Raw genomic sequence first — 14,681 nt, forward strand, 5'->3', positions numbered from 1 at the left:
GGTGTCCTAAATGGATAAGGACTCCTCATTGTACTTGGAAACTTTGCCTATTAGGATTAGGAAACCTTGTCTTCATCATTCCTTCTTCATCTTGGACTCCTTTTCCTTCTTGGACTTGGAAAACTTCTTTGTTGCTTCACTTGAGACCATATGGATTTTGACTTTCCTACTTCAAGTAGGAAACCTTATTTGAGTAGGAATCTTCATTCTTCTAGGAATCCATCTTCAACTAGGAAACCCATTTTCATTAGGGACTTTCCTACTTCAACTAGGAAACCTTGCTCAAGTAGGAATCATCATCTTCAAGTCTTCAATTTCGTCCATCCTCTTGGCTCCAAGCATATGATGTCCATTCCAAGCTCTAATTTGCTCCAAAAGGCTCCAAAATGCATCCTTTTGCACACTTTGCCCTTAAAACCTGAAAATACATAAAACTAGCTTAAAAGACTACTTTACTAAGGAAAAACACTATAAATGCACAAGAACAAGCTAAACTAAGGTGCATAAATATGCTCCTATCAAATTCCCCCACACTTAGCTTTTGCTAGTCCTCGAGCAAAACAAAATGAAACAAAGTAAGTAAACGAAGTAAAATGAGTAAAACACAACCTACACCTTCCAACAATCGCCTCAGGGATTTCCAATGCACATGACATGTTAAAAATCATCATTCCCACAGATTTTAGCCATCTTTACGCTTAAGTATTTACTTAATCATAGTCACTACTCATTAGTTCACAAATAACCAATTTAAAACATGATTTGAATGTAGTAACATGCCTTAGAGAATTTCCTCAATTCCTTACTAGATATGCGCTCAATTTTCACACAGATTTTCTGACTACACACCCTATACTAGTTATATGTGAGAAGATAGATGTAAATATGAAAACGAATGCTCACATATATGTATGACAAAGAAAGCACTTTTCGGAGTTAAATAGCATGTTTATCAATATGATCTCATGAATGGAATGCTACTACTTAGATGTGAGAACCAGTGACACCATATGCTCGTACCAATTTTAAACCCCACAAATTGAAACACATAACACTCAAGATTAAAGTCAAGGGTTGTAACGGGGCTAGGGGTATTGGCTAACAAAGAAAGGTAAAGGATAAAACAAACGTTCTTTAAAGCAATAGTAAGCAAAGTAATGAATTTGACACTTAAACTCTCTTCAAATGGCCGAAATCAATTAGTACACACAAGGGAAGATTCAGGCAACATTTAGGGTCAAATTCACTCTTTTGGACCCTTCCTTCAACAACCAACACTTGTGAGTTCATTCTCACTTATTTTTCAACTCTTTTTCTTTCTTTTCAACACTTTTCTATTTTCTTTTGATTTTTCTACGAATTTCTCTTCTTTTCTTCTTTTTTTTTTTTTTTTTTTTTTTTTTTCTTTTGTTTTTTCGTGCCCTATCATCTTCCCCCACACTCGTTTCCTGCCATAAATTGACCAAAGGAGTTCATCCTAAGTCGTGCTTTACTATCCTTTAAGAACAAAGGTATGGAAAGTCCTAATCTAGGCTAGGTGAGGATAATGTGGCTAACAATGAAAATAGGCTAAATAAGGCTCAAAGGGGTTTAAACCTACAATACAAATGACAAGGGTGGATTCGGCTATTTGGCTATGGTGGTGACTACTACACAACTTCATCTTGTTATGTGTTATGCAATTCAATAACATGTTTTGAATGAAATTGGTATGAGTTCTAGTATTTGGAACTATAGTGATGAAACGCCTTCTAAGTAGTAACCAAGCAACGAATAATGAGATCATGCAACGACTTTAGAAAACAAGAATGCACAGATTTGACCTCTCCAAATAAACGTTTGGGCTCAAGTCTCACAAGGTTGTAGCATTTGTTTGAGTTCCTTCCTTCAAGCATGTTACAAAAACTAATTTTTTTCTTTTTGATTACATGTGAAGTCATAAGTTATAACCACAACCAAGCATAAACAAAGAGTAAATCAAACTTCCATCCGTGTTAATCATTCTCTTTAACAGTCATGCAATTACAAACCGAATCCTCATCATTGTGTTGGAAGGTACCCTAAGACACAAACACACAAAAACAACTTAAAACAACTCTTTTTGGGTTTTCAAAACAATTTTTTTCATTTTTTCTGGGATTTTCGGATTTTTAGAACAACACATACTACAACACACCAAAACAGCCTAAAAACACCTAAAAACAGCAAGAAACAACATTTGAAATTATGGGTGACAAAACCCTACGAATTTGCATCAAAACACTTTGGTTACCCCCCCACACTTAAATCAAACATTGTCCTCAATGTTTCAAGCATAGACTCACACAAATAACAAACAAACAAACAAAACAACATCTAACAACCTAACATGGCAGAAACAAAATCAACAACAAAGAGAAGAGTTTAGGAACGCAAATCTGGAATTGGAGTGCTTTCTCGGTCTTCCTTTGTTGAATGCATGGGTTGCCTCCCAAGTCGCGCTTGCTTTAACGTCGTACAGCCGGACGAAGACCTCATTTTAAGCTCCCTTAGTGCCCACGGCATGGAGGTGATCTTTGAATGGGAGGTGATACTTGAAATGATCCGGTAATGGATTAAATTCAAGATTGGGTGCCTGAATCATCAACAACCTATTAGTATAAAACGAATTTGAAATTGGAGGAGGTGGCTTACCTATGTCCTCCAACAAGAACTCAAGGATAAACACATCTTCTTTGAATGTTTCGGGAACTTTGCACTTGGCCAGATTTGGTGTGAGGATTGTTCCTTGTCCTGTGTCATAAAATTCAACTTCTTTGGGGTTGTTTGTCGCAAGAACATCCTCTTTGATGAATTCTTGATATTCCCTACTTTTCACCTTTTGAAGGGCTTCCAATATGTCTTTTTCACTTTCTTCTTCCTTGGAATTCATGAACCTGCAAGGAATAGGGACATTTGGTGGAATGGGGTTAGAAATAATTAAATTTGGAACAACCTTACCTATGGTGGGCGAATTGGGATCTTGAGGTGGCTGCGGCAAAGGTGTTTCCACCCTTGTCGTGGTTTTGTCCAACTCCTCTTCCTCAAATTGTAATCTTTCATCTTCCTTGTGATGTGATTTTGATGGTTGAGGGTCCGTTCCAACCTCTTTGCCACTTCTTAACGTGATAGCATCGGTGGTTTCAAATCCTCCCTTCAGATTTACAATGGTTGAACTAGGGAGTTTGCCTTGGTCACGAAATTGTCCTACGAACTCCGCTATCTGCCCAATTTGCTTCTCCAAGTTGTCCACCCTCTTGTCTTGGATTTGCCTCTCTTTGTTTTGAGTTTGGACTTCCTGCGTCAAAGTAGTAAGTAATTGAAAAATCTTATCATTATCACTTGAATTACCTACATAGCTTTGGGCAGGTTGTGGTGGCTGCATAGGTGTTGTATAGAACTCCCCATATGGTTGCCAATATTCTCCTTGTTGAGCCTCCTTGACTTGGTTTTGTGAGCCCTGCACCGAAGAAATTAATTCATTAAGAACTTGATTATAATCTATTGACAAACCTGAGTTTGGTTGGGCATATTGTATATGAGGTTGTGGTGGATGCATAGACGTTGAATAGAACTCCTCATATGGCTGCCAATATCCTTCTTGTTGAATATGTTGAGGTTCCCACCACATAGAGTTTGAATGATCACTCCAATCTGAATTATAAGTATTGGAAAACACGTCATTCCTTGATTGATTATGATCAAATGTACCAACTCTTTGCATTTGGGACCTTTCCATGAGCTGTGACAAAAGAGAAGCACTATCAAGTGCCATGTCTTGCTTCTCTAGTACCTAAAATCAACAAAACAAAACTAAAATATAGACAGAAACAAAATAAAACTAAAGAGGAAGTAATAATCCAAGGGATTAGCAAAGTTGCTAATCCCCGGCAACGGCGCCAAAATTTGATGCGAGAATTATACGCACACAAATTAAACCCTCTTTTTATCAATTGTAGTGAAGAATGTAAGTAGGGATCGTTCTGGACCGGGGATTAGGAGGGATTGTTAATCACTTGGAATTGACTCAAAAACGTAGAAACACAATATAAAACACTTTACTAGACTCAAAGAATGCAAAACTAAACTTTAAAACACCAAAACAAACCAAAAGACTCAAAACAGCCCCAAAACACTCAAAACTGCCTTAAAAACACAATCTGGGCAGTTTTGAACACTAGACACAACTTTGGACGAAAATTGGTTTTAACTTGACCTAAGACACTTAAAAACACAAACTAAATTGATTTCTAACTAATTTGACACTCTAAGTAAAGGGGGATTTTGATTTTGACGAATTTGAAAACAAAACTTAAAACTTTGTAAAACGAACAGATTTTAAAACGAATTTGGATTTAATGAATGGATGGGAAGTTAGCTAAGGGGTTCATCTCCACACATGTTATACTTGCACACAAAACGATTTCTAATTGCTTTTCAATAAACCATGAATTCTCAACGCCCCAGATTAACCGTGAATTGCACTAATTAACCCTCAGATTTTCCTAACGTTATTGAATTGGATGATTGCATACGACAACCCAAAACATTCCCCACAAGTCCCCTACATGATTGCATAATAGAGATACAAGCAAGAATCATTAAGTTCTTTGAAAACCATAAGCGTTGACGAAGCACTTGTTACTATGATTGCATGAAACTTATGCCAAGAATTTACTTAACGCGATTGAGATCATCAACCTTTACTACTTGTGAATATAATTCCATAACGATTAGGTGAAATTTCCTTATATCCTAGCATCCAATTTATGCATGAAAATTAAGCGTGCACTCTCAACCAACACACACAAATCAATGTAATTCACATAGATAAGTAAATTGAATTCACAACTTATGAAACGCAATTAGAAGTAATCAAATCATATTGCAAGCACAAACATGTGTTTCGAATCCCCCCCTAGCCAAGGGGGGGTTTAGTTCCTCATACGCACAAAACAAAGAGAATTGAAATTAAACATTGAAATCAAAGGAAAAGAAACACCTAGAAATTCCAGCGACGCGAACTCGAATTGCATGAACTTCCGAGCTTCCTTCTCCTCCTCCTTGGTGCGGCAAGGGTCTAGGGACAGGTTTTAGGGCCTTAGGTGTATGGATGGATGGTTATGGAGGGATGTAGTAGTGTTTAGGGGAAGGGGATGGTGCGGCCAATGTCTAAAACTAAGGAAAGGGGTGTTTGGTGGCTGCGGCAAGGCTGTGGAGATGTTTTGACGAATTTATGGAATGAATGAATGTGTATGAGAGGTGGTTATCTGATCTAGGGGTTAATATGAGTATATATAGGCACTTAAAACCCTAGGGTAATCAGATATGGACTTGAATAACCCAAATCAACTAGGAAATAGGCTTAGAAATCAGAAATAGAGAGGGATAATGCTTCCTAGGTGTGGCAGGTATGGGATAAGGTGATAAGGTTTCTAGAATGCCTTGCAAGGCAAGGGAAATCAGATTTCTAGAAGGGTTTGGGCGCCACCTTTGTAGGAGATAAGATAAGGTTCTTAAAATCATGCTTTAAGTGCCAAATTTGTAGGGAAAAAGAGATAAGGGTGCAGCACCTTCTTAGGGATAATGTTTAGGGCTTCTAGAAAGCCTAAAACTAAGGGGAATTGGATAAAACCCACGGCAAGGATAGGATAGGGCATCTAAGGCTTCTAGAAACCCTCCAAGATAAGGTAAAGTGCATGGCATCCCTATAGGATTAGGATAAGGTGTCTTAAATGGATAAGGACTCCTCATTGTACTTGGAAACTTTGCCTATTAGGATTAGGAAACCTTGTCTTCATCATTCCTTCTTCATCTTGGACTCCTTTTCCTTCTTGGACTTGGAAAACTTCTTTGTTGCTTCACTTGAGACCATATGGATTTTGACTTTCCTACTTCAAGTAGGAAACCTTATTTGAGTAGGAATCTTCATTCTTCTAGGAATCCATCTTCAACTAGGAAACCCATTTTCATTAGGGACTTTCCTACTTCAACTAGGAAACCTTGCTCAAGTAGGAATCATCATCTTCAAGTCTTCAATTTCGTCCATCCTCTTGGCTCCAAGCATATGATGTCCATTCCAAGCTCTAATTTGCTCCAAAAGGCTCCAAAATGCATCCTTTTGCACACTTTGCCCTTAAAACCTGAAAATACATAAAACTAGCTTAAAAGACTACTTTACTAAGGAAAAACACTATAAATGCACAAGAACAAGCTAAACTAAGGTGCATAAATATGCTCCTATCAGAATCCCTCCTAATCCCTGGCCTAGAACGATCCCTACTTATATCTATACTACAATTGTCAAAAAGAGGGTTTAATTTGTGTGCTATTATATGTCACGTCACTTGGGTATTGGATGCATAATGGTGCGGCATTGTCCATTCCCGAGGCGGAAAGCTCCATGATTGTACGGTTGTCCGCTGCCATGGCTTGGACCTCTTCTTCCTCCCTTGCCCTGGGCTCCTCTTCCTCCTCAAAGTTAGAGGCCGAACTAGAACTTGATGAGTGAGGTTCTGAGTTCTTCCTCTTTCTTCTCAAAGTGTGCTCAAAATCGTCGTCAAAATCCAAGATGTTTGCACAAATAGGTTGAGAACTAAGAGTCATAAACTAGTACCTATAAACAAGAAAAGAAACAAGGTCAGTAGCTAAAACAAAAATATATGAAAAAGAAACAAAAAGAAACAACGGGGGATTAGCAAAGTTGCTAATCCCCGGCAACAGCCCCAAAAATTTGATGTTTGACGCGAAATATATTAAGCACACAAATTAAACCCTCTTCTGACAATTGTAGCAAAGTATGTAAGTAGGGATCGTTCAAAACCGGGGATTAGGAGGGATTGCTAAACTCTTGAAAACTGACCTAAGAACTCCAAAACAAAGTTAAAAACACTAATTTGGACTCAAAGAATGAAAAACCAAAGTTAAAACAGTAAAACAAAACAAAAACTCAAAACAGCAACTAGAAGACTCAAAACTGCCTAAAAACCACTTTCTGGGCAGTTTTGAGCACCTACACTAATTTGGACGAAATTGGTTGAAAACTTGACTCAAAACACTTAAAAACATGAACCAAAACAATTTCTAACTAAATTGAGACTTCAAAGTAAAGGGGGATTTGATTTGGACGAAATTAAAGTTGAGAAAACAGATTGCAAAGTAAAACTGATTTTGAAACGTTTTTGGGGTTTTTAATGGATGATGGACTAGTTAGGGGTTCTTTCTCCACACATGACAAGTATGCAAATGACTCGATTTCCAGTTATTCCTTCATAGAATTATGAATGACAATGCCCCAAATTAACCGTGACATCACTAGTTAATTCTCAAGTTTTCCTTGTGTTATTGAATTGGATGACATCATACGACAACCCAAAGCATTCTTCAAAAGTTCCTTACATGACATCATAATAAAGATACAATCAAAGATCATTACATTCAATGAAAACTATAAGCATTGACAAAGCACTTGTGACTATGACATCATGACACTTATGCTAGGAATTGAACTTAACGCAATTGTGACTAGCAACCTTCACTACTTGTGAATATAAGTGTGTGACAATTATGTGAAACAAACTTATATTCTAGCATCATATTCATGCAAGCCAATTAAGTGTCGACCCCTAATTAACAAACACAAATACGTTATTACTCGCACAGTTAAGCCAATTACATTCACGATTCAAGAAGTCATAACTGGAATTTATCAAATCAACTTGCACACATAGTTATGGCTTCGAAATCACCCCTAACCAATAGGGGTTTAGCCACTCATGTTCATAGCAAAATGAAAGGAAAATAAATTAAACATTGAAATCATAAAACGAATTACACCTAGAATGCACCAACGACGAAGCTCCAAGAGTCCTTCCTTCTTTCTCCTTGCTACGGCACAAAGGTGGATGGGATGGTTGGGATGTGTTTTAGGATCAGGGATTATGGAATTGGATGGAGGATAGGCACGGCAAGGTGTAGTGTTTGGCTGGAATTGTGTTTCTAGGATTTTAGGATGTGTAGAGTGGTGTGGCTAGATGAATGGACGAAAATTGGGTGAATGAGTGATCCCCCTAGTGCCTTGCTGCAAAGCCTTATTTATAGGGCTAGGAAAGGTTTAGAACTTAGTTGAAACCAAAAGGTTTTTGTACCAGAAATTCTACACATGAAACACTTAAAGGATATATGTGTGTAGCTTGGACAAGGTAGGACGGCTTGGACAAGGTAGGAGACAAGATAGGACGGCTAGGAGACAAGGTAGGACGGCTAGTGACGGCTAGGAGACAAGGTAGGACGGCTTGGACAAGGTAGGAGACAAGGTAGGACGGCTAGGAGACAAGCTAGGACGGCTAGGAGACAAGCTAGGACGGCTAAGAGACAAGCTAGGACGGCTAGTGACAAGGTAGGACGGCTTGTTCTTCCAATACAGAAATTAGGCACCATGTGTGAATAGATAAAGCCTTCTAGAAATAAGGTTTTTAGGCCCCCTTGCAGCTCCCTAACTGAATTCAAGCCTTCAAATTCGTCCATCCTCATGTGATGCGAGAATTATACGCACACAAATTAAACCCTCTTGTTGTCAAATTGTAGTAAGGATGCAAGTAGGGATCGTTCTAGACCGGGGATTAGGAGGGCTTGCTAAAACCTCTAAATTGACTCAAAAACATAAAAACAAAGTTAAAAACGTTCACAAAGACTCAAAGGACTCAAAACAGGTTCAAAAGACTCAAAACTGCCTAAAAACACTAACTAGGCAGTTTCTGACCTTAAACACAAATTTGGACGAATTTAAGATTATAGGTTGATTCAAAACACTTTAAAACACAAATTAAGACACTTTAACACTAAACTAGACTCAAAGAATTCAAAACTAAACACTTAAAACACTAAAACAAACCAAAAGACTCAAACATCACCCAAAACACTCAAAACTGCCTTAAAAACACTTTCTGGGCAGTTTTGAGCACCTTCGTGAATTTGGACGAAATTAAGTTGTAACTTGACTCAAGACTCTTAAAAACACAAACTAAATTGATTTCTAACTAATTTGACAATAAAGTAAAGGGGGATTTAGGGTTTGACGAAATTAAACTAAATGAACAAATTACAATTAAAACAGAATGTAAATATGAAATGGATGAAATGGAATGAATGGATGCTATGGCTAGCTAAGGGGTTCATCTCCACACATGTTACACTTGCATAATAAAAAGATTTCCAATTGCATTTCAATAAACCATGAATTCTCAAAACCCCAAGTTAACCGTGATGCACTAATTAACCTTCAAATCTTTCTAACGTTATTGAATTAGATGATTGCATACGACAACCCAAAACATTCCCCACAAGTCCCCTACATGATTGCATAATAGAGATACAAGCAAGAATCATTACGCTCTATGAAAATTATAAGTGTTGACGAGGCATTCGTTACTATGATTGCATGAAACTTATGCCAAGAATTCGTTTAACGCGATTGTTTATAAGCAACCTCCACTACTTGTGAATAAACATACATAAAAATTAAGCGTCTACTCTTAATAAACATACATAAATAAGTTATCAATCAAACAGTTAAACAAATTGAATCCACAACTTATGAAACGCAATTAGAAGTAATCAAATCAAAATGCAAGCATAAACATATATTTCGAATCCCCCCCTAGCCAAGGGGGGGTTTAGTTCCTCATTCGTACAAAACAAAGAGTATTGAAATTAAACATTGGAATCGAGGAAAAGAAACACCTAAACATTCCAACAACTCAAACTTGAATTGTATGAACGTTTAGGCCCTCTTATCTTCCTCTTCGTTGTAGCACAAGGTCTAAGGATAGTTTGATGGTGTGAATGGTTTGGGGAGTGGTGAAAATGGAAGAGGATTGGTGTTTGGATTATAAGGGAGAGATGGGAAGCCACGGCAAAGGAAAGGATGGAACTGTTTGTGGTGTGTTGTGTATGAAATGAGATGATGTTGTGGCTGAAATGGATGCTTATTTATAGGTAAATAAGAGGGAACATGACAGCTAGGAAGTGGGTGGAAATGTGGCTGCAATGATGGTGAATGATTATGAGTGAATGCATGTGGATGTGGCTAGGTTGGAAAGCTGGAATTGTGATGGGAGATGCATGTGCTTTGACAGAAATTGTGCTGAAATTGAATGTGAAAGCATGTGCAATGAATATGTGGCTGCATGTGTGGTGCAATGATGAAGGAATAATCTGAAAATGCAAGGTGAAATGAAGTGGAATGACAATGGCATGTGGAATGGCTGGAAAAGTGTATGAAACTCACGGCAATGATGGTGATTTTCTGGTGGTGAATGGTAATGCAATGTGTTTGCATGTGAATTAAAGCTATGTGAATGATTAGGGTGAATGTGCATGTGCTTTGACAGCTAGGATGAATTAATTAAAGGGAGTGCATGTGGCTTGCCTGGAATGAATGATGCGAACTAAGTAAGCACACAAATTAAAACCCTCTTGTGAGTATATGAATAAGTAGGGATCGTTCTTAACCGGGGATTAGGAGGGATTGCAAAATCACTTGGAAACTAACTCAAAAACGTAAAATAAAGTTTGAAACACTAAATTAGACTCAAAGAATGCAAAACTAAACAATGAAACACAAAAACAAATCAAAAGACTCAAAACAGCCCCAAAACACTCAAAACTGCCTTAAAATCACTTTCTGGGTAGTTTTGAGCACTTTGGTAACTTTGGACGAAATTGGGTAATAGAATGAATCAAAATGCTTAAAAACACAAACTAAGATACTTTCTAACTAAATTGGACACAAAAGTAAGGGGGGATTGAGTTTTTGACGAAATTAATTAAAATGCACAGATTGTATTTTAAAGGCAGATTGTAATGAATTGAATGAAATTATGGATGAATGCTAGCTAGAAGGTTCTTCTCCACACATGTCACACTTGCATACACTTTGATTTTCAGTTGGTCTTTCGATGAATTATGGAACTCGACACTCCAAGTTAATTAGGTCCGCTTAAATTAACCTTCAAATTTCCCTAGAATCATTGAATTGGATGAATATGCATCGCAAACAAATTATTCCTAACAAGTTCTCTATATGAACAGCATGATAAAGATAAAAGTTAGAATCATTACGTTCTTTGGAAATTATAAGCATCGACAAGGCATTTGTAACTATGAAAAGCATGATACTCTTGCCAGGAATTCAATTAATGCGATTGTTTATAAGCAACCTCCACTACTTGTGAATATAAGTTCATAACTATTAGGTGAAACTCACTTATACTCTAGCGTCAAATTCATGCATGAACATTAAGCGTGCACTCTCAATAAACATACACAAACAAGTTATCAATCAAACAGTTAAATGAATTGAATCCAACATTCATGAAATTCCAACCAAAAGTAATCAATTCATATTGCAAGTATAACCATGGTTTCGAATCACCCCCTAGCTAACTAGGGGGATTTAGCCTCTCATGTTCACAAAAAGAGAATTACAAATGAATTTAAACATAAAGCACAAAGGATTGATTACACCTAGAACGCCCAACGAATCCACGTGAATTGGTGCGCGACGAAGCTCCTCTATCCCCTTCTCCTTGCTGCGGCAGTGAGGTTAAATGGTGTTTTTGGGTGATTTTCTGGTTTAGGGTTGGAGTTATGGTGATAAGGTGGTGCGGCAAGGTGGTGGAGTGATGTAGGGAGGTTTGTATGGTGGTGGAAAGTGGTGGAGATGGCACGGCAAGGCTTGGAAGTGGCTGGAATTGGCTGCGGCAGGTTGGGAAATATGTGGAAGTTGGTTGGAATGGTAGGGGAATGGCACGGCAATGGAGAGGATGGATGGGCTTTGGTGATGGTAGCTGCGGTTTGTGAACGAATTAGAGAGGAATTAGGGTGTATGGATGGTGTGGAATAGTGTATAAGGTGGCTGGAATGGTGGAGGTAATGCACGGCCAAGGTTGTGGGTGATGGTGGCTGCACGGTTTTGGGAGGAAATTGGGAGAGAATATGGGATGGTGGCTGCGTATGGATGAATGAATGGGAGCACGGCTTAGGGTGTGAATGTGTATGATGCACAGATTGATGGGCAAGAATGGGAAAAAGTGGCTGAATAGAATTTTTGTAGAATGGGAGTGACGGCTACAAGGTTGTAGGTTAGGGTTTATGAGTGAATGGCTGAGATGATTTTTGTATGAATGAATCAAAGGCTATGAATTAAAGGAAGAGTATGAGAGAGTGGGGCTAGAGTGGGAAAAAGGGATTTTGGCTGAAAATTAAAAGAATGACAAGTAATAGGGTGCGGCTGCATGTAACTAGGATGATTAGGGTTTAGGGTTAGGGTTTAAAGCATGAATTGGGCCAGAAATACCCCCCCTTGCACGGCAAGGAAAGGGAGTTGGGTTAAAGCCCACGGCAAAAGGTTTTAAGGGCCCTATGACCTTCGTTTTGTGTCCTAAAGCGCCTACAAGGACTTCAAAGTGGCTAGAAAATGCGGACGTTTAAGATTAGGAAAGGTTACCAAAACGGGAAACTTAGGGTCAACTTTCCTAAAATAGGAAACCTTGTTTGAGTAGGATTCCTCGTTTTGGTAAGAATTCATCGTTGGCGTAGGAATTCGTCATTTCTTCAAGTCTTCAACTCATTCATTCCTCTTTCGCTCCAAAAGACTCCAATTTGCATCTTCTTGCACATTTTGGCCTTATACTCTGAAAATACACAAAAGTGGCCTTAAACACTAAAACAACTAAGTAAACACAACATAAATGCACGAGAACAAGCTAATTAAGTCGCATGAATATGCTCCTATCAATGAATGGAATGCAATCTGAAATGGGAGATAGAATGGGATGCACGGCAATGATGGTGTTTGTGTGAATGATGGCAGATTGTGTGGGTGAGTGATTAGGTTGGAAATGCATATGAATGCAAGGTGTGAATGATTATGAGTGCATGTGGGTGAATTAAAGGATGGAATGCATGTGAATTAGGTTGGAAATCTGATGGGAACTCACGGCATTAAGTGGAGTGAAATGATTGAATGTTTAATGGTTGCATGAGGCTGAAATGAAGTGTGTATGCATGTGCACGGCACAAAGGGAAATGGTTTTGGTGAATGACTGATTAGAATCTAGGGTGAATGGTGTGTACGGTTTTTGGGAGAGAAAGTGTGTTGGATGATTTATGGAGATGCATGTGGATTAAAGGAATGCATGTGCAATGGATATAGGAAAGGTTTAAATGTCCTAGAACTAAAGGGAACAAGGTTCCAACACTTTGGTCTTCAATTAGGTCTTCAATTTCGTCCAACACTTTGGCTCCAAGCATAAGCTATCCATCCTTAGCCCAAAAGTGCTCCAAAAGTCTCCAAAATGCATCTTTTTGCTCCTTTAGCCCTTTGGACCTACAAACACACGAAAATAGCTTAAAGTACTAAAATAACTAAAGAAACATAACGTAAATGCACGAGAACAAGCCATTTAAGTCGCATGAATATGCTCCTATCAAATACCCCCACACTTAGCTTTTGCTAGTCCTCGAGCAAAACAGAATAAAAACAAATAAACAAAACGACACTAAACACGTAAAACACAACCTAAACCTTCCAACAACCGTCTTAGGGATTTCCAATGCACATGACATGTTAAAAATCATCATTCTCACAGATTTTAGTCATCTTCACACTTAAGTACATTCTTAATCATAGTCACCACATACTATTTCACAATTAAGCATTTAAAACCATGTTTTGAATGTAGTAACATGCCTTAGAGAATTTGCTCAATTCCTTACAAGATATGCACTCGATTTTCACTCAGATTTTCTAACTACACACCCTAATCTAGTTATATGTGAGAAGATTAATGAAAACGAACACTCACATATATATATCACAAAGAGAGCAATTTCCGGAGTTAATAAGCATGTTTAGATATGATCTCATGAATGGAATGCTACCACTTAGATGCGAGAACCAGTGACACCATATGCTCATACCAAGTTCAAACTCCACAAATTGAAACACATAACACTCAAGATTGAAGTCACGGGCTGTAATGGGGCTTGGGGCGTGTGGATAAGAAAGAAGGGATATGGAAAACAAAGGTTCTTAAAGAAATAGTGAGCAAAGCACTTGAATCAACTTAGAATTCACTTTTGAATGAAAACTCAACTTTTGAACAAAAAGGGAGAATTTAGACAATTTACGGCCAGAATTGGTGTTTTGGACCCTTTCTTCAATCACTCATTCTTTCATTTTTTTCAAGCTCTTTTTTCTTTCTTTCTTTCTTTTCTTTTTTTTTTTTTTTTTTTTTTTTTTTTTTTTTTTCTTTTGAATCTCAAAACATACATAAACATTTAAACATTCTCTCCCCCACACTCATTTTCTTGCATAATGTAACTCAAAAGGAATTCATTTAAGTCATGCTCATTATCTTTTTAAGACAAGGGTATGGAATGTTCTAATCTAGGCTAGGTGAGGAAAATGTGGGTTAACAAAGAATAAAGGCTAAACAAAGCTCAACGGGGGTAAAACTTACAACAAATACGAAATATGGGAAATGAGGCTATTTGGCTATGGTGGCAACTACACAACTTCATCTTGATATATGTTATGCAAATCAATAACATGCTTTGAATGAAATGGGCATGAGTTCTAGCATTTGGAACTATATGAT

The sequence above is a fragment of a genome, unplaced genomic scaffold (genome assembly GCF_019419815.1).
Source record: "Pyrus x bretschneideri cultivar Hongxiangsu unplaced genomic scaffold, Pyrus_bretschneideri_v1 Contig31, whole genome shotgun sequence".
Lineage (NCBI taxonomy): Eukaryota > Viridiplantae > Streptophyta > Magnoliopsida > Rosales > Rosaceae > Pyrus > Pyrus x bretschneideri.